This window comes from Saccopteryx bilineata, chromosome 6 (genome assembly GCF_036850765.1).
Source record: "Saccopteryx bilineata isolate mSacBil1 chromosome 6, mSacBil1_pri_phased_curated, whole genome shotgun sequence".
Taxonomy (NCBI): Eukaryota; Metazoa; Chordata; class Mammalia; order Chiroptera; family Emballonuridae; genus Saccopteryx; species Saccopteryx bilineata.
Window position 1 is genome coordinate 145,336,187 of NC_089495.1, and position 19,917 is coordinate 145,356,103.

Below are 19,917 nucleotides of genomic sequence, written 5' to 3' on the forward strand. Positions count from 1 at the left end.
AAGGAACACTTGACTCAATTATCCGAGTTGCTATTTGGTTCTAAGCGGTTGAATTCTTTCCACAATTTTTCCATTTATTGGCCCAGAGTAAATTTGTTATGAATCTAGCCCTGGAGATAACTATCTTATCTCCATCGAGATATTTGTCTTAGAAGAAAGTTTTGTCTTGGATCTATTCCTGAGACCTTGGCGTTTGCTTCCCTCTCGTTCCTCCTCAAGAAGGTCCTGCTATAAGAGAAACTGCCATTTTTTTCCCATTCCTTAGTAAATACATTACTATTATTGATACAAGTCATAAGAATCCTACCCTTTTTATGCTTGTAGTGCTTCTATGCTTATAGCGCAGCATAAGAATTGCCTTTACACTCCTTTTTATCATTAAGCGTCATCACAAATCAATGCTATTTGTTCTGTTTCTCATTTTAGTGACAACAAAAAGAAGCTCAGAGAGGTAACATGATGTGGTTAAGGTGGCACAGCTGGGATGGGTGGATCGTGGCCTCAGACTCAAAGTTGTCCTCTCCTCTGAGTTCCACATTCATCCTACCCCCACACATACTGATGTGGATGGAAAGAGCTTGGCCCCTTACTGGATTTTAAACAGATATTATCACATTAATATTTTTAAGTGTCTCAATTAGGTCTTGCAGAAAGGAAAAGGAATTATTTGGTCACCAAAATCGCCTGGGGATTCCAACTCTGCAGAGTGAGTCTGTTTCAGATCACTGGGTAGGGTGGTGGCTCCACTTGGCGAGGAAAATTCCACATAAATGATGGACCATGTGTGGCATGAGGTGCTTGAAGAGAGCCCCCGGCCTGTGAGGAAATGTGGCCGTATGTGGTATGTGCACCCAACACCTACAGCAAACACTCCCACAGCCACCAGTGTTGGATTCAATTAAACATTAGATTCATCATCTTTAGCAAGGAAAGAGAACAGCAAACAGTTGCTCTCTCATGGCTAAACACCCCTCGGATTTGCTGGCCTTTGATTTATTGGAAGAAACCTGCTGGGAAGAACATACTGTGTAGCTGATTAATGTCAGCTTCTGTCATCAGTTTCCACTTAGATTCTTGGCCAGCCCTGACATCTCCTCCCTTAAGGATGCAGAAGAATTTGAGGGCTGATCCAAGAGCTTTACTGGCATGGGATTTGCAGAATGCGGTGTTTGCAAAATAAGGAAGATGAATGGAAGTGGAATCCCATGTTCTCCACTGGACTTGTTTCTTTAATTCATTTCTCCAGAGGCCCTGCTCCATGCCAGGACCACACCAGCAAGGGGACCGGGGAGAGCGTGTTCCCAGGCTCTGCTGCAGATGTCTTGCATTTCCTGTGCTGCTTTATGCGCTGCCTCCTTGGAGCTCATCAAACTGGGAAGGGGTCCGAGGAGGAATGCAGCACAGAGTCACTGTCAGGGCTCTCCTGGAACCCTCAGACAAAGCCTGTGGAAGCATGGATGTAGGAAGAGCAGCCCACCTGCTCCGCTGAGGCCCAGAGATGACTCACTGTCACTCTGGTGAGACACAAGTGCCTGATGTTTCGCAGAGTCATGTCACAGCATCCCCTCACTCCCAACAACAAACCAGGAATCAGTGGCATCATTTTGTTTAAAGCAAGCAGAATTTCTGTATGTGTTCTTCTTGGTTTTTCATTGGAAGAAAAGAAAACTATTTGATTTTTTTTGTGTGTGTGACAGAGACAGAGAGAGCGTCAGAGAGAGGGACAGATAGGGACAGACAGGTAGAAAGGGAGAGAGATGAGAAGTATCAGTTCATTGTGGCAACTTAATTGTTCATTGATGGCTTTCTCATATATGCCTTGATGGGGGGGGCTGCAGCTGAGCAAGTGACCCCTTGCTCAAGGCAGCAACCTTGGGCTCAAGCCAGCGACCATGGGGTCATGTCTATTATCTCACGCTCAAGCCAGCAACCCTGCACTCAAGTTAGTGAGCCTGCACTCAAGCCAGCAACCTCGGGGTTTCAAACCTGGGTCCTCTGCATCCTAGTCTGATGCTCTATCCACTGCTCCATTGCCAGTTCAGGCATATTTGATTTCTTATAAATAAGGCTGCATTTTTTCTCCCCTCTAGTGTGCAAGGGACCTAGAACGAGGTGGCAATTTAAACAGACTCTGAACTTGATCTTTCCTGAGCTCTTTCTTGTATGCAAAAAATAAAAGAAAGAAAGATGTCAAATGAGAAATAAAAATGTGTTGGCTGTTTATTGATGTTTAATAAGTCATCACAAAACCTAGTGGCATAAAATAACACTTGTTATTATACGTCACAGTTTTCAGGGTCAGGGACTTGGGGAGAGATGAGTAGATTGTACTGGCACATTCGCAGTTGTACTCGGGAGCTGGGAAAACTGGGGTTGAAGCAAAGCCATGGGGGACTTGATGAAGCATTGGATTTTCTCTCTCTCCATCCATCTCTCCATCTCTCTCTTCATGTAGTCTCAGGCTCCTGAATGTGGTCTCTCCACCTGGGCTAATTTGGGCCTCCTCACACCATGGCAGCCTCTGGAAAGTCAAAGTGCTCACATGATATTGGAAGGCTTCTAGAGTGAGTTTTCCAGTGGGTTCAATTGTTGTGCTATTTTTAGTATGCTCATATTTGAAAATCCGCAAAGGGCTTTAAGATTATTTTTAAAGGCTTAGGATTACTTATCAATTAATCATAAACATCAGGTAGGAGATTGAAACAAATAACTCCTACATTCCTTTTCTCATATATAGGTCTAGAATTCTATAGGGTAATGTTACTAGGTGTCTCATCCTTAAAGCAAGAAAATGGTAACTTTGTTGAAGCTCACTGACAGGTCAAGCACTGTTCTGTGTACTTTTCATGCATTGACTAATTTATGCTAGAGACTAGTACTGTTGTCCCCCTTTATAGGTGAGAATATAGACATAGAGAAAGGTTGAGCAACTTGTCAAAAGCCTGATAGCTGCTGATGACAGAGCCAGAACTTGAACCCAGGCAGTCTGATTCAAGAGGTCACCCTCTTAAGCATTATACTAACCTGCCTCCTCCAAAGAATTCACAGACCAGTGGCTTCACACCTAAGTCACAGGCCATTTTCTGTGTATTTGTTGTCTTCATGTACAAGGGGAAAGATCCCTTCGGCAAGCATCCGGCCATCTACCTAAAGAAACAAGCAGCATGTGACAGGATGTCGTGAGAACCATAGGGAAAGGCTGCAGGATTCATCAGAGGAGAGGACTGGGAACTGGCTGGGTTTTAGGAAAGGTTTTCTGCTGGAGGCAGGAGCATAAATGGATTCTTAAGACCGGAGAGAAGTTAGAGAACAGACAGATAGAGTTGACACTCTGATGGTAAGAGGAGCTTGCTTTGTCCATTTCTGTTAACATGACTGGTTCCCGCCCTGAAGAAGGGGTTCCTCCTGTAATATGACTGTATTGGCTTTCTTTGGGAACCATTAGATCATCATCTTGAGGGAGAACAAGAAAACAGGACTTCTCCTTAAGGATGAGGTACCTCCAGCTCTGGGGGCACCAGCACCGGTGTATCTCTCCTCCCTACACTCTCATAAGCCCCATGGATCTCCCAAGATCCTGCAAGATCCAGCTTCCTGTGGGAAGAATAATTGTGACAGAAGTGCCTCAAAAAAAATTAGCTTACATGCATTTTCTGTGCTCAGCTACGGCTTCCAGGGACAGAAGACATACTCTGCCCAATTCAGAACCCAGCCCACTCGAGTGGGGCCAGGGATTATGAAAATGAAGACAAGATGCGTACGAATTCTCATTGACCTCAGATCCACAGTGTGCTCCAGCTGCTGATAGAGACACAGAAAAGGAGGCAGGGGTCATGCTGGCTTTATTCACTGGGTCTCCAGCAAGTGATATGAGATCCATGTTCAATAAATATGTGTTAAATAAATGAATGATGGAATGAATTGATAAATACATGAATGAGTGACTTTCTGTTGGTGCTTTTGGAAACCAACACCAGGTTTCTAAGACTTTAGAATGGAAAGGGGACAGTCTTCCCCCCACCAAATGGGCAGTTAGTCTGTGGTCAGACAGAGTCCCATGTCCGGAGACCTGGCTTTTTCATAGGTGCTAAAACGCACTTTCTTACAGCATCATTGACTAAGTACGTTGGGACACTCAAAATACCACCCAATGTTAATTTTTTCCCCCAATGTTAATTTTATAGCACTTAGTTCTGAAACCTTTCTTTCTAAGTACTGAGGACTCAGGTGTGAATCTATGTTGTGGTAAATTAAATTCTGGAGTCATCATAAGCATACAACTGTAGAGGTTATACTTGAGGTAGTCCTGTATGTGAGGAAGATTAATTGAATGTGATGTTATCTTTGCCAGCATGCAGCTTAATATGAATGTCTCAGTAACCAAAAAGCTCATTATCCTTGTGACAAACTGTCCCCTTGTCATATAGCAGCACTTACTACAAGAAAGGATTTCCCAAAAAGGATATAAGCTGTGAACTCCTATTGAGAATTGTTAAAACAAACTTTAGCCAATTTAAAAATAACTATTCGAAGTGCATTATGATCCTGGATAAGAAGCAAGTTTGTCCCAACTGTCTGTAAATAATACTTTTTTGGTGAGCTGGGGAAATTAGAAAATTTGAATATGGTCTGGATTCACTGAAAGTTTACTGAAATGGAAAAAGGAGAAATAATTGGGAAGAAAAGTTTGCAAAACAGAATATATAGTGTATGTATAGCAGGATCTTGTTTTATAAATATAATGCAGTTACTATAATAATGAACTAAATGATAAATGTATAAAATAATGCTATATAATCTAGATATATTTAGAAGGGTAGCCACTATGTTGTTGATGGTAGAGCTCTCCAGGATGATGACGTGGAATGATTCTATTTGTTTATTTTACCCGCCTCACTAAGTAGGGACTCGCTCACACCTCAGACCTCCAGGATGCAGTCAGGTGTCCTCGTGCTCCATTGTGCCAGCAATGACATGGTCATGGTCCATGCTATTCCCCTAGGCAGAAGAATCCTGCCTTTCCTTTCCTATCATTCCATTCAAAGCTCATGAAGTTCTTCCAGATCCTCCCTGTCAGCCGTCTGACCGCTCCTGTGGTTCTCTGTCCGGCTTCCCCTGCAGGCGTTTTCCTCTGCCTACCAGGGCACAAGGTGGCTTACAGAAACCTGGTGTGGTGGGGAGAACACGGGCTCAGCTCAGGACAGCCAGGTGTCAAGTCCAAGCTGTACTTCCGTTAATTGTTGGATTTTAGGGAAGATGTAGAGTCTCTACATCTTCCAGGTAATTGTAAGAATTTCAGTTTGACCCAGTTTTTGAAGTTGTTTTAAAAAAAATGAGTATAAAAATGTCTTGAGATGGTAATATATCACATGTACACATGTAAGCGACGGTCAGTGTTGAACAACAGCTTAAGTTGTAATCAGAGACTTACAGACCGAATTTGACCAGTTCTCCTTGCCTCTGTGCCGCCGTTTCTGACCTAGAACCCAGGTTCTAGCCGGGGGTCCTTAGAGGGGCCTCAGGAGAGCCGTGGCTCCCCCGACAATCGTGTGTGGGATTGATGGTGCATGTTGCCAGGTTGAGCGTTCACACTTTTCATTGGGTTCTCAGCAAGGTCTGAGAGCCAAGGAACATTTAAAAACCTGAGCCAGATGCTAATGATGTTATTCTCTGGTCAGTTTTTAGAGACCATTTGTGTCTCTAAGGTCTTTAGTCCAACATGATTTTGTAAAAGGTGCAGGAGTGCATTTTGCAAGACCAGAAAGGGACTGTCACAGATGAGGAAACCGAATCTGGCAGGGTGAGGTCAGGTGCCAGATGTTAGGAGCTGGCAGGTGAGTCTGGAAGCCTACCAGGGACCCGCTGAGAAGAGCAATCAGAGAGTCACAGATCATTTCCTCTTGCGATTTTAAAATCAGGGTGGGGAGGCCAATAACAAACCCTGAAAAATGTGCTGTCCTGAAAACAGAAGGCATTTAGTTAAAAAAAAAAAAACCAATCTTGTGTTGGATAATAATTTTGCAGGTTCCTGCCTCCAGGCACTGTGCTGGAAGCCAGGGTCTCAGAGACACAGGAGGCAGTGAGTGGCCTTGGTTAAAGGGGGCTAGGTGTGCAGTCAGCTGACTGTTAACCCAGTGAGAATTTAGAGGACCCAGGGTCAGATTTGGCTGGATATTCTATTAGATTATTGAGTATTGAACTGAATGGATTGAATGAAGGCACATGCCTTCTGTGTATATCATCACGCATCCCTGCAGGGTCCATGACAACAGGCCCCGGCTGAGTAGTTTGCAAACATGATCTTATTTAATTCTAGCAACATTCTTGCAGAGTAAGTTTATGATTCCTATTTAAACTTGAGGAATACATGGCTCAGGATAATGGAGTAATCTGCCTTTTTTTTTTTTTTTTTTGAGATTTAATTTTTTTTTTTTGAGATTTAATTTTTTTTATTAAATTTAATGCAGTGACATTGATAAATCAGGGTACATATGTTGAGAGAAAATATCTCTAGATTATTTTGACATTTGATTGTGCTGTATACCCCTCCCGCAAAGTTAAATTGTCTTCTGTCACCTTCTATCTGGTTTTCTTTGTGCCCCTCCCCTCCCCTAACCCCTCTCTCCTTCTTCACCCCTGGAGTAATCTGCTTTTGGTGACAAACAGAGAAGTGTTTCTGAGGTTCCTCTCCTCTCACTGGCCTGGTACCTCCATGTCCTTCTTCCTTGCCCATCCTTGAACATCCCTGCTCACTTCCTGTTGCCCAATACAACTGCCCAGTGGTTCTACCCTTGGAAGGAGCTTGGGGCCCAAGTCTATCTGGCTTTTGATAACCCTGGGCACAGATGCTGCTCAAGAATAGTACTCCAGAAGAGGAGCCTGATCAGGAGGTGGGCCAGTCTGATGTCTTGCTATCCCTGGGTTGACATTTGGACTTGGTTTTCAGATGGGACTCAGAAAAACAAACTCTGGCTCCGGAAGTAAAATGAAGGCAGGGACATCTCATGGACATCGTACCTGCTCCATGACCCAGGTAGCTAGCTCGATAGCAAGTCCGGTTCCATATTGAGAGCACTACTAACAGTTGGGCCTGCAGCAGACCTGGGAGGGTGGTCTTCCTTGGAGCAGCCTTATCTGAAAGTAACAGACCAAGCCCTCTACCCCGTATCCACCTTTGCCATGTCTGAGGCCTGTGGAGAGGATGACAAGGACAGAGTCTCTGACCTGTGGATCCCACTCACTGACGAGAGAAAGGTGTTAACAGAGGCATTACAGGCTGAGACACACACAGTAAAAAGCATATTGCATTTTAGGTCAAGTATTAGCCTGGTCACTTCATTGGCTGACTCTGTTCTATTAGAATAGGAAGCTAATAGGCAGGAACAGAGGGCCACTTTCAGTGTCTGCCTTCTACTAATCTGCTCCAAGGGAGACCCTCTTCTGTCCTTTCAATGGGGCTGGGTAGATCAGCCTTAGCACTCTTGATATTTTGAGCCAGATCATTTTGTTGTTGTTGTTGTGAAGACTTCCCTAAGTATTCTTAAATGTTTGGCAGGACCCTTGACCTCTATGCCAGTGCACTTCAGCTATAATAACTAAAAATATCTTCAGATCTTCCTTGTCAAATATTCCCTAGGGTTTGTGAGTAGGGAAAAATTGCTCCTGGTTCAATAAAGAAGAGATGTGTCTGTTTAACTGGAAGTACTTCCAGAGGCAAAAGGTAAACCCAATGACCTCCCACCTGTGTCCTAGCTGTGACATCCCAAAGTTAGTCTAAAGTAAATGTATTCCTTTGTTTATGCATTTTAGGTCCAAGCTGACATCCAAATGAACGATTACTCCCTCCCTCCCTCCCTCCCTCTCTCCCTCCCTCCCTCTCTCCCTCCCTCCCTCCCTCCCTTCCTCCCTTCCTTCCTTCCTTCCTTCCTTCCTTCCTTCCTTCCTTCCTTCTTTCCTTCCTTCCTTCCTTCCTTCCTTCCTTCCTTCCTTCCTTCCTTCCTTCCTCTCTCTCTCTCTCTCTCTCTCTCTCTTTCTTTCTTTCTTTCTTTCCTTCTTTTTGCAATTTACAATGAGTTGTGGACAATTTTTAAACTTTCTCCTGACTTATGGGAATAAGAAAATGTACAAAATTTCATTCCTACGGGGTAACTATTGGCTTTAATAAGTTGATGTTTAACAATCTGCCTAAAAGTATGCTGTTAGGCAATGAAATCAATACCAATACACAATTACCTCTGACATAATTATAAAATAACTATTTTAGTCATTTTCCCTGGATACTCTCCCCTGATTTTCAAGTTTTCCATTTCTACCAGCTCCACCCAGCCCTCCCGAAGCCGAAATAAATACATTCAGAGGAAAACTATCCTCTCAACAGTAATGCTAGGTCTTCCTTCGCTAGAGTCCTAACTACAACTCTATACATGAGCTTCAGATTTCCACAGACCTGGTTTCTAATGACAGCAATGTCATTCACAAGTTGTGTGCCCTTCAGCAAGACATTCAGATTTTCTGGTCAAGTTTGTGGTGAATGTTGGTGCTTAGTAGGCTAAGGCTTTCCCTGTGTGAGACTGTTCAAAGCTTATTCACTTTTAGCCTCCATGACCACCTGGCCTGATATCTATCTAGATTCTAAAGGAATACCCGGAGAGAGTTTTGAACTTGGGACATTATTAAGATGACAAAAGCATTGAGAAAAACCAAGCCCTCTTCAGAAGTGAAACTGGACATAACGTATGAACTTGAACTTAGGTAATGACACACACACCGCGTGTGCAGTAAAACACCAGACATTCTAGCACGAGCTCTGAGATTCTGCTTATTGCTATTCCTGTGGGAAGTGCTGGCCGAGAATTGGAGGAGCTAGAGCTTGTGTGTTTCAGATACCTTTCACTTCTCCTAGGTTTTGCTCGTTGTCTGCAATGTTACTTTATTTTCTTGTTACTGCTTGCAGAAAATCTTAAATTTTTATGCATGGTGTTAAACTCACTTTTTCCCTAGAAACTATCTTTACTGATTGATTTAAATAGAGCTTTACTTCCTTCCAACAGCTCTACACAAGGCCACTGTTCCCTTTTCTGGATTAACCTCAGAATGTGCTATTTATTTATAGTTCTACAACTTTCTCTCAAATCTGACCACTTTGCTCTACAACTCGGTTCTCTCTCTCTCTCTCTTTCTCTCTCTCTCTCTCTCTCTCTCTCTCCCCTTCTATTCCTCACTTTTTCTGTCTCTTAAATTTGGTAAACAATTTGAAGACACAGAAAATAATATAAAAGTCATCTATAGACTCAAGACTCAGATTTAACCAGTGTTAACCTATTTGCTTTGGGGTTGCTTTTCTAATAAAAGAAAAAATATTACTGAGTAACATAAAATCTTAAATTTACATCTTTCTAACAAACCTGAAATTAATATCCCAGTGCCTTCCAAAAAAAAAAAAAAAAGATTCAGACCTTAGAAAACTTTTAATTTCTTTTTCATTTTCTGTCTCTGTTTTTATTGTCTTGACGTCAATGTTAACTTCCCAAATATTAGTAATACTTGTGGTTGATGAGATTTTCACATACTGCCATACGTTACTCCCCTCTTTCCTATGTACTTCTTGTTGATTGCCCTTCTTTCTTTCTGGGTGTATTTTTCTTTTTCCTTTAAGTACACGATTTAGTATTTCCAAGAGAATCTATGAGTAGTGCACTTGGTCTTATGTCAGGGGTTCCTTTTTAGTCATTTAATTCCTTCCCACTTTCATGTGGGTGAGGTCAGCTCACATACCTGACCTCCAGCATTTTCCACAAGCGTTCTATCCTGAGTGCCCAAGACGAAACAGTGCTCACTGGAACCAGTGATAACTATCCTACTCCTGCATCTATTTCTCTCGGATTGTTTTAAGAAATTATGGCTTGGTTGAAATTAAACCTCATTTGATTTCCATAACATTGTATGCAACACATTTAAAAAGAAATAAAAGCATATTATATTAGAGAAAGAGTCCTACTAAGTGCTGAGGATTCTCAGCAAGCTTCCCAGACCTCTCCTGTGTCCCTGCCCCTAGAGGTCTGGGACAGGACATTCTGCTCCCACCAGTCTCCGCTGCTCTCCTCCCCTTCCTGTTCCTGCTTGCTTCTAGACTACACACTGTCCCAAAGGAGACTAATAGTTTGTGTTAGTTTTTCTCTTTTTTCTGCTGACCTTGGAAAGCCTCTCTCCTCTGCTAACATTTCAGGGATCAATTGTTCTTTGGCAGAGAAAGAGGGTCGATGACAATGAAGAGTTTCCATCTCTCCTTCCTGCAGCTGCTGACTCGACAGAGCTAGCCAAACTGTGCACCTCATGCAGGAGAGGGCGCAGGAGAAGCTTAAGTGCATTGACTCCCTAAACACCTGAGCGAAAGGGAGGGCGGCTGGGCGTGCTCCTTCCAGTGGGTTCATCGATGAAAACAGACAGAGCATCTTCTCACTTGTGCAGAGAGCAGGCTGCACAAGTCTGTGTCTATCCCTGTCCAAGCACAGAGGAGTCAACCTAGTTCCTGATCAACCAATCTGTAAGTGTCTGTTAAAGAGCCAGTGATACAGAAGAAAGCATAATTTCTGGTTTAAAAGACAATACAGTTAAAAGGAAGACAATATATGCTCCTTATTGATTTTATTGCCAACATTTTTTTCTTATATGTTAATGTAGTTCACATTAAAAAAGAAATAAAAAACTTTGAATAAGAAATTGGGATTTTGTTGATTATTTTTTTCTTCAAACAGTAACTTCAGTACCATGTGAGGTGAGTCAAAACCAAACTTGCTTTACCTGTGTTGTGACAATAAGCTACATTGGAACAAATCTCCTGGGAAGGGAGAGATTGTCACATCACCTCTCTTCCGGTTCCCAAATTCTTCATTTCCTTCTCACTGTGTTTTCCCGGGACCATTCTAGATGAAGAGTACATGCGAGTGTGTCACCCAGTGTACTGGGTGTACTTCCAACTGGGCGGTGAGCTATAAGCACCTGAGGGGCCTACAGCAGCTACCTGGAGCTCCTGCTTCCCTTGAGGAGGTGCCTAAGACAACTCAAAACCGAAAAGGAGAGAAAATCCTAACGTAGATACCACTTCTCTGTTACAGTTCATTCTCTGTTCCCTCATCTCTCATAACCACACTTACTTAAAGCAGTCTTACGTTCCAGAACTGAAGACATTCTCAAGAAAGGAAACTTTGAAAAGTCAATCTCCAGTTACCTTTGTCCTGATTGCTGTATAACTGTTGGTGAGCCATGGTTCTTTTAAAAATGGGGGTGAGCACTTCAATGATAATGAAGTTTCTTTAGACTGGCAGAGGGCCTTATCCAGATAGTAATCAAGTTTTCCACCTACAGTCTTGTTTTGAGCAGGAAAATAGTAAGTAGAGAAAGAGAAAAAAAATATGCAAGTGCGTGCAGATTTTTTTCAAGCTCACTGCTTTTGGACACATTAAGAATTTGTATAATCTTACCATATTCACTTCACTGATTTTCAATGACTAAGTCAACCTTTTCCTTTTTACTTGAATTTGACCCCTTGGCATTCATAAATGGACTGCAAGATAGAACTTATATTTTTCAGAGGCCCATAAGTTATATTTTCAAAGAGCGATTTGCAGCGTATCAGTCTCTCACTGCTAAATCCCGAAGTACCATCACATCATCCCTGCAGATATCCTGGGCCTGTAACTAACGTCCTCCCTCATGGGCCACAGGCATGGCAGACAATTGTGGCTTCTAAACTTGTTTCAAGGAGGACACCAAATTACACGGCCCTCATAGAGGAAAAGGACAGTTGCCTTCCAGTTTTGGGGCAATAATGAGATGAGAACTCAAGACACTGTGCTAACTTCCCGGCTAATGATCAGACACATGAAGAAGGTGGTGGAACAGGTCCATTTTTTCATCTCACTTTCTCTTTAATCCCCTACACCTATTCACCACACCCAGCCCATAGACACGTTGTCCTGGGGAAACTAGTGCTTTAACAAGAATCAACCAATTCTCTTTCACTCTTAATAGAAACTTCCTTCCTTCCTTCCTTCCTTCCTTCCTTCCTTCCTTCCTTCCTTCCTTCCTTCCTTCCTTCCTTCCTTCCTTCCTCCCTCCCTCCCTCCCTCCCTCCCTCCCTCCCTCCTTCCCTCCCTTCCTTCCTTCCTTCCTTTGTTTTTTCCTTCCTTCTTTTCTCCCTCCTCACTCCCTCCCTCTTTTTTTTATTTATTGGGCACATTCTACATTTTTTTGTTTTGTTTTGTTTTTTTTGTATTTTTCTGAAGTTGGAAACAGGGAGGCAGTCAGACAGACTCTCGCATGCGCCCAACCAGGATCCACCTGGCATGCCCACCAGGGGGCGATGCTCTGCCCATCTGGGGCATTGCTCTGTTGCAATCAGAGCATTCTAGCACCTGAGGCAGAGGCCACAGAGCCATCCTCAGTGCCCGGGCCAACTTTGCTCCAATGGAGCCTTGGTTGCGGGAGGGGAAGATAGAGACAGAGAGGAAGGAGAGGGGAGGGGTGGAGAAGCAGATGGGCACTTCTCCTGTGTGCCCTGGCCGAGGATCGAACCAGGGTCTCCTGCACACCAGGCCGATGCTCTACCACTGAGCCAACTGGCCAGGACCTATTGGGCACATTCTATATAATAGACATTACATGCAAAACAATGTGACTAAATGAATAAATAAGACTCACTCCATCCTCAAGGGGCTCAAAGTCTCATGGGGAAGGATGACACAAAAATAGAAAATAACACAGTGTGGTAAGGTGAAGGAACGGAGTGATAAGGAAGCAAAGAGGAAAGATGCCCATGTTTGACTTTAGGCTGCTCTTTCTAAATTCCTAACACATCTCCATTGCCAACATCAGCCTTCCTTTGCCTCTGGGGGTTCTGTAGCTCTGACATGGACCAGAAACAGACAGGTCTTGAAATGAATCAGACCTTTATGGAAACCTCTACTCTAAGGAAACTTTAAAGAATCCAGCCCTCAAAGTGTTTTGCTCTGAACCCTCCTCAGCCCCTGGAAGAGGACCACTCTCCCACTCAGAGTGGTGTCCTATTGGAGTTTGGTAACACAGAGCCAAAGTCAGTCTGGTGTTTCTCACTCTACAAAAGCTCATCTGTCAAGAGATGCTAAAGGCACCACTCACAATCAACTGTACCCCACGGCCATCGACATTTAAAAACAGGCCATTGTTTACTAAGTTCTGTCAACCAAAATCGGGTATTTCTTGACTTTGTTTGTTTGAGGAAAAAGTTATTTTTCTCTCTCTACCACCAGCCCTGCAAAAAAGAAGAAAGTGTTTAAACAAACAAATTTCACAAAATAGTTCTTTTCTCTTGGTTGAGGGAGGACAGGCACTTTTCACCATGGTGCACAAAATTGACTTGGTCAATAGAATGAATAAACTATAAGCACAGATAGCCATTTTAACCAAACACATATGCTTTCCAAACCCTCTTTGAAAATAGTCTCTGAGGACCTGAATCTGTTTTAATGATTTTGTGTAAATTATAAAACTAGTTTTAAAGATATTTTATCTTATTTCTTACCACAACCTGGTGAGGTGGGTAAAATGATTTGCATTTTATAGATAAATATGATGTTTAGAGGAGTTTACAAACTGCCCAAGCTTACATAGCCAGAAGATTGATAGGGTGAGATTGGATTTAGGTTGACCTGACTGTAGGCTCCATGAATTTTCTACTGATCCAGTGTCCTTCCGCTCCAACCTTCCCTTTTCCCCAGATTTAGACAGCCAGGGCCCTTGTCTAGAGGTAGTGTGGAGTGGGACAGAAGGGACAAATGCAGATGAGGGAGACTTAGAATCTCAGCCTGACTCCATGTTCGCTCCATGTCATAGGTGAGGCCTATAACAGTGATTTTTAACATTTTTATACTTGGGGATGTGTGAAAATGGGAGAATTATTTCAGGGTTGGTTAAGGTAGAGATCACCCTGAGCATAAGCAAGTTTGACTAGGTCACTGGGTCTATAATCTTCACACAACATCAGGATAGTTGACTCTTTCTGGCAGTCAGTGGACCGATGGATGAAAATCACGGGCCTATGGGCTTGAGTTGTCCAAAACTCCGACACCCTTGGATTGGAATTGCAAAGTTCAGGAGAGTCCACCCACACACCAACGCTGGCGCCACCACAGAGAAGGAACACAACAATGAAGAAACACCGAAAGAACGGCTCTGAAAGGCCAACCTTGATTCCTAAAGATGTGATAGAGCTGTCAGAAGGTGCTAGTTCTTACCAGGCTCAGTTATCCCCTCCTGCATGCTCCAAAGAACCCCATAAAGGGGTTTTTGTTATGAGACTACTTAATATATAGAACTGACCCTTCATGGGAGCCCCCAAATAGCCACTATTCAGCTTTCTGTGTGCAGTATAGCAACTTGAAATTAAGAGAAAAAAACATTAAAAGCCCAACAGATTATTTTAATTTGGGGTTTCTCAACCTCAGCATTATCGGCATTTGGAGAATGGATAATTTTTCATTGTGGGGGCTGTTCTGTGCAGGGAAAAATGATTAGCATGTGTGGCTTCTACCCACTAGATTCCAGTAGCACACCCAGTTGTGAAAACCAAAAAACGTCTCCAGACATTACCAAATGTCCCCTGAGTACAAATCCCACCCTGTGGAGAACCACTGCTTTAATGATTCTTGAGAGAGGACACTTCTGTGCTTTTCTGCTTCTCTGAATGATCGGGAAGACATTACAAATAGCACATGCTTTAGCCATTGTTCAGGAGACAGATTTTGGATTCTTTATAGCTTTCATGTAATCTCCTCCCACTGTTAGAGCAATCAATCAATAGCTGAATTCTTTCATTGTTAGAAGCTGTCTAGTTTGTTTTCATTAGCAGACCTTGAGAAAATATACCATGGCCATTGACGATGGCATGGACCAATATGAACACAAGTCCCCAAACCATCATTTTTTAATTGAGTGATCTTGAAGTTATCTCTCTAGGTATTATCACCTTCTCTAACTCATTAAAGAGAGGTTATTTTTGGCTTTTTTTGAGAATTAACTGCAGCAGTACACATACCTGTCAAACATATGATTGCCAAATATAGCAAATAAAAATATAGGATGTTCAGTTAAATTAGAATTTAAGCTAAACAGCATTTTTTATCATATCTTCTATACAAAATTTGGTGACCTTAGTCACAAAGTGTAATTGTTCAGTGGTAGCTATTGTTACTGTAAACTTAGAACTAGGAAGCATCAGTTGAGAAAACCATGGGCTGCTCCTGTCTTTAAAGCAAACAGATGTTTAAACCAACCAGGACAAAGAGACATCTGGAATCTTCCTACAGAGCCAGACACAAATACTTCAAACCTTTCACAATCTCTTATTCTTTATTTTTTTTTATTATTTGAAGCTTTACTAATCCCGCGATATAGGTTTCACTTTATTGTGCTCCTTTGTTACTGATCATATAAGGATATAAAGAGATAAATAATAAGGAAACAGCCTTCCAACTATTTTGAGATATGAATGAAATCAAAGTTCTGACAGGAAGTCAGAAAAGGCTACATTCAAATCCCCATCTGTTACCTACAAACACGGTGGGCATACAGGAGTTTCATGATTTCTGTCCTCTCGGCTTCCTCGTCTGTAAAGTAGTGTCAACTGTGTTGCTGGTAAAGTGAGGACGTGCATTTGAGAGCTTGGTAAAGAATGCTTGCCCATTAGTTGCCTTTCCTTCTTTGCTTTTTTCATGTTTTTTACCCTAGATTAAGTAATTTTTATTTTCAAATCTTTTAAAAAAATAACTGGCTATAACAAAAAACAAATGATAGAATAAATGCAAAATCATAATTCAATAGTTAAAAAATAACTTGGAAAATTGACAGCTTGTTTATCCATTTTCAGATAAAAGAATAGGGGCTTTGGGTCAGTCAGATCTGGTTTCAATCTTGTTGCGGCCTCTGACTAGTTAGTTTTGGGCAAGGTACTAAGCTTTTCTGAGCTGGTTTCATTCTTTGATGATTTCCCCAAATCTTCACTTCTCATGGTTGCGGCAAGAATCAAATAAGTAATATATATGAAGAGTCTTTGTAAACTGCTAGTCAGTATAAGAATGCTGGTCAGAAATATTACTTTTTATCCAAAAAAAAATTGTATCTCTGACTTCTCAGAAGTGCATCACCTAGTTAAGTTTTGGGTTGAATGTGAACTGAGTCACAAAAATAGCAGAAACATTTAGTTGCCCATGTAATATTCATTCTTACCCTCTGATTTACTAGCAAACATCTGACTTCATTCAGTGTGGCACCACCTACTTTGCCACTATAAGTGGCCAATAAGATATAAATTAAGGCTAGTCAAGGCCTTGGAGGGGTGGGAATATCTTCCCAAAAGGCTCTGGGGCTAACTCAGCTGAGGGATGTGGAAATCTGTGTCTCCTTCCGCCTTCCCACCATCTGAAATGTGAACAGGATGGTTAGAACTGCAGCCAACACCTTATAACCATAAAGTGTACTTGATATGGAAGCTATATGCTAAAGAAAGTAGGAAAAAAGAGAGAATTAGTCTAAGTTTCTGATGAGTTTGGAAATATCACACACACCTAAATTAGTTAATTTTTATATGTAATATATGAATAAAAATTTATCCCTTGCTAAACTTTCTGGATTTTCTTTTTTAGATTTTATTTATTGGTTTTTGGAGAAAGGGGAGAGAAAGAGAGGGAGAGTGAGAAAGAGAAGGGAGAAGTGGGAAGCAAATACTCATAGTAGTTGTCCCCTGTATGTGCCTTGATTGGGCAAGCCCAGCAATTTGAACCGGCGACCTCAGCGTTCCAGGTCCGCTCTTTATCTACTGCACCACCACAGGGCAGGCCCTTCTGGATTTTATTATTGCTGATATTGTTATGTGTAGTCAAACTTATTCTTAGGCAGTGCATTAAGAAAAGAAAAATAATGCTATATGCATTTCTTTAATTTCAAGCAAGGTTTATTCAAAAGAGTTAAGAACTTTTGCTCACCCAAAAACCTGCATATGCATGTCTATAGCAGCTTTATTCAAAATTGCCAAAACCTAGAAGCAAGCTAGGAAGCCATAGGAGAACCTAGCTGCGTATTACTAACAGAAAGAAGCCAATCCAATGTTACATATGACATGATTCCAACTATGTGACGTTCTAGAAAAGGTGAAACTACAGAGAAAAAAATTAGTGGTTGTCAGGAGCTAGCGGGCAGGGGGAATGAGTATGAGGAGCACAGGATATTTTTAGGACAGTGAAACTACCCTGTATGATATGATAATGGTGGATAAAGTCATTATACATACGTACAAATCCACAGAATGACCACTACCACTAGTGAACCCTAATATAAACTATGGACCTTGTGTGACAATAATGTGTTAATGTTGGCTCATCAGTTATAATGAATGCATCACTCTGAGGGAGATGTTGATAATGGAAGAGATTGTTGATGTGTGGGGCCAAAGGATGTAGGGGAAATCTATCTTCTCAATTTTGCTGCAGATTTAAAACTCTCTAAAAACCATTAAGTTTGAGTCAAGAAATATTTCAAGCTAAGAATATAGAAACAAATACTTTACTTCTTCAATGTAGATGCTGCAAGACAAAAGCTGAACCCGATTCCGCGAGGATCATGTGATCGTTTTCCATCTGTTCATGCATATTTGTTTCTCATCTTTGAGCAACAACTGCTCTGTTTAGTGCATGTAAGTGTCGGGCCGTAACTGAATCTGTTGCTTGTGTTCTAACTAACGTGGAGGGCAGATCCCTCTCTCCCCCCGCATGTGTGACATGCTGCTTGGAGTGCATGATAATGAATGCATAGCAATACTTCCTGTTAGGACTGTGGCGTTGTGGCCTCCCTGGTAAACTGTGGTACCCTATGCTTTCTTGAAACAACTGTGTAGGTGCTTAAAGAATCGTGTTAGTCTCCAGTCGGTTTATACAAAATTGATCACCATAAATTTGCACCTAATAAAATATTTTGTATTGTATGTGGGTAGAATATTATTTCATATATTCAAACTTTAAATTTTTCTCACAGTTTTTAGAAAATTATTACCATAGTTGTATTTTTATCATCAATATATCTCATTTCCTATTGCTAGCTTATTAGCAAGCATTTACTAATCCAAAAACATTCTTTCTCTGCTTTTGTATAATCACAGTAGTATTTAGCAGTCAGCCTTTAAAAAGTTTCAAAAATATTAAGAATTAAACAAATTGCTTATAAAAACTTACTTGTCTTCTTTTGTTTTTCTACCTCTTTCAGGAATTATGACACATCATTAGAAAAAGCAGAGAATCATGCATTAACTATGGAGGGAAACTCTTTAATCATAGTTGTTATAAAATAACAATATCCATAGACTATCTAACTGTAGACCAGGTCCTGTGCTAAGGGCTTTGCAAATGTGAACTCAATTCACTATCCTTAGTACAACTATATTGTTTACTTTTAAATTTCCTCCATTTTACAAAAAAAAAAAAAAAAAAAAAAAAAGGTTAAACTTAAATATTTAAATAGCTTTCCCGTGATTGCAAAGTGAGTAAATTGCATGTCCCTAGAGAGATGGGCATGGGACAGGGGTGAAAGTCAGAATGTAAGTCCAGGCCTAATTCCAAAATCCATATATAGTCTTTCTGTTCGAATCTACAACCTCTGTTACTCTAATTTCATGGTGCATGATGTAAAAACAAGCAAAAGGATTATTTGGCCTCAGCTTCCTCCCCACAAAACCCTAGTAATACTTTTTAGTCACATAGGAAGGTACCTAAAGGAAACCATGGCTAGACAACCTCAGATGCAGGAATGTGATGTTGTTTTCTCCTGAGGCGCGTGGCCCAGGATAAAGGGGTATGTGGAAAGCGGGGCATGTTCAGATGAGACAGCCACTCTCTGAACTTGGACAAGGTACTTTCCTTTACTGAGTCTTTGTTGACAAGGTAATCTCTTTTGTCTACAAAACCCACTGAATTCATACCCAGGAACAGAAACTTCCAGATGAAACCATCTGGAGAGGAGAGGTAACCTGTGGACATCGAGTTATTTGCATGGTTATCAGTTTACAAGAAGCATTCTTTTCCTTTCCATGTAATGCTTAGATGTATGTTGCAGGTGTAAAGAATTCTGAGTCTGAGGCAAAAGATAATAATTTTCTCTTATTTTTATAATGCTTCTAAACTTACGGGATGCTGTCATGTGTATTATCCTCACATCAGCTACTATAAATAACAATAATTTTAGTGTTCTAATGCTACAAAAGAGAAGTGAACCGTTCAAGAGAATGGGTGACTTCTTTATATTATAGACCCAGAAATCAAGAAATGCAAACTCATGTTTGCTTTGGGGACCAAAGATTCATTATTATACTCAGAGTATTTGTGAGCAGTGGTTCTCAATATAGCTTCTGCGATGGAGAATTGCCAGCATTATCACTTTTTGTAAGAATAAAGGGAACTGTATCTCTGACTGCTGAAAATCATATCAACCTGAAATTCTCTCTCTCTTTCTGTCTCCATATATTTATGTATAACATCATTTGTAAAAGTGTGCATTTTTATTTTCTTTATTTATTCAAATGATTTTTTGCATTTCTTCCTCTCACTGGACACCTGCTAATGGTTAGACACTGTGTTAGGTATTGGGATTACCAAGATAGATAAGCTCACCATCTGCTCTGCCTTCTTCACAGAACTCTCAGTCCAGAGGGATTCAAGTGTGTATCGAGAACTGTCACACAAGGAATGAGATATTTATTATGTAACAATGCAGGCAAAATGGAGTGGGAGCTCAGAAGAGCACCTGAGTGCCTCGCTCTTTCTCTGGAAGACAGAGGAATCACTGACAGGAAAGGCTGACTGACAGAGTCATCTGGGAAGTTCCCCAAACATCTGTTCC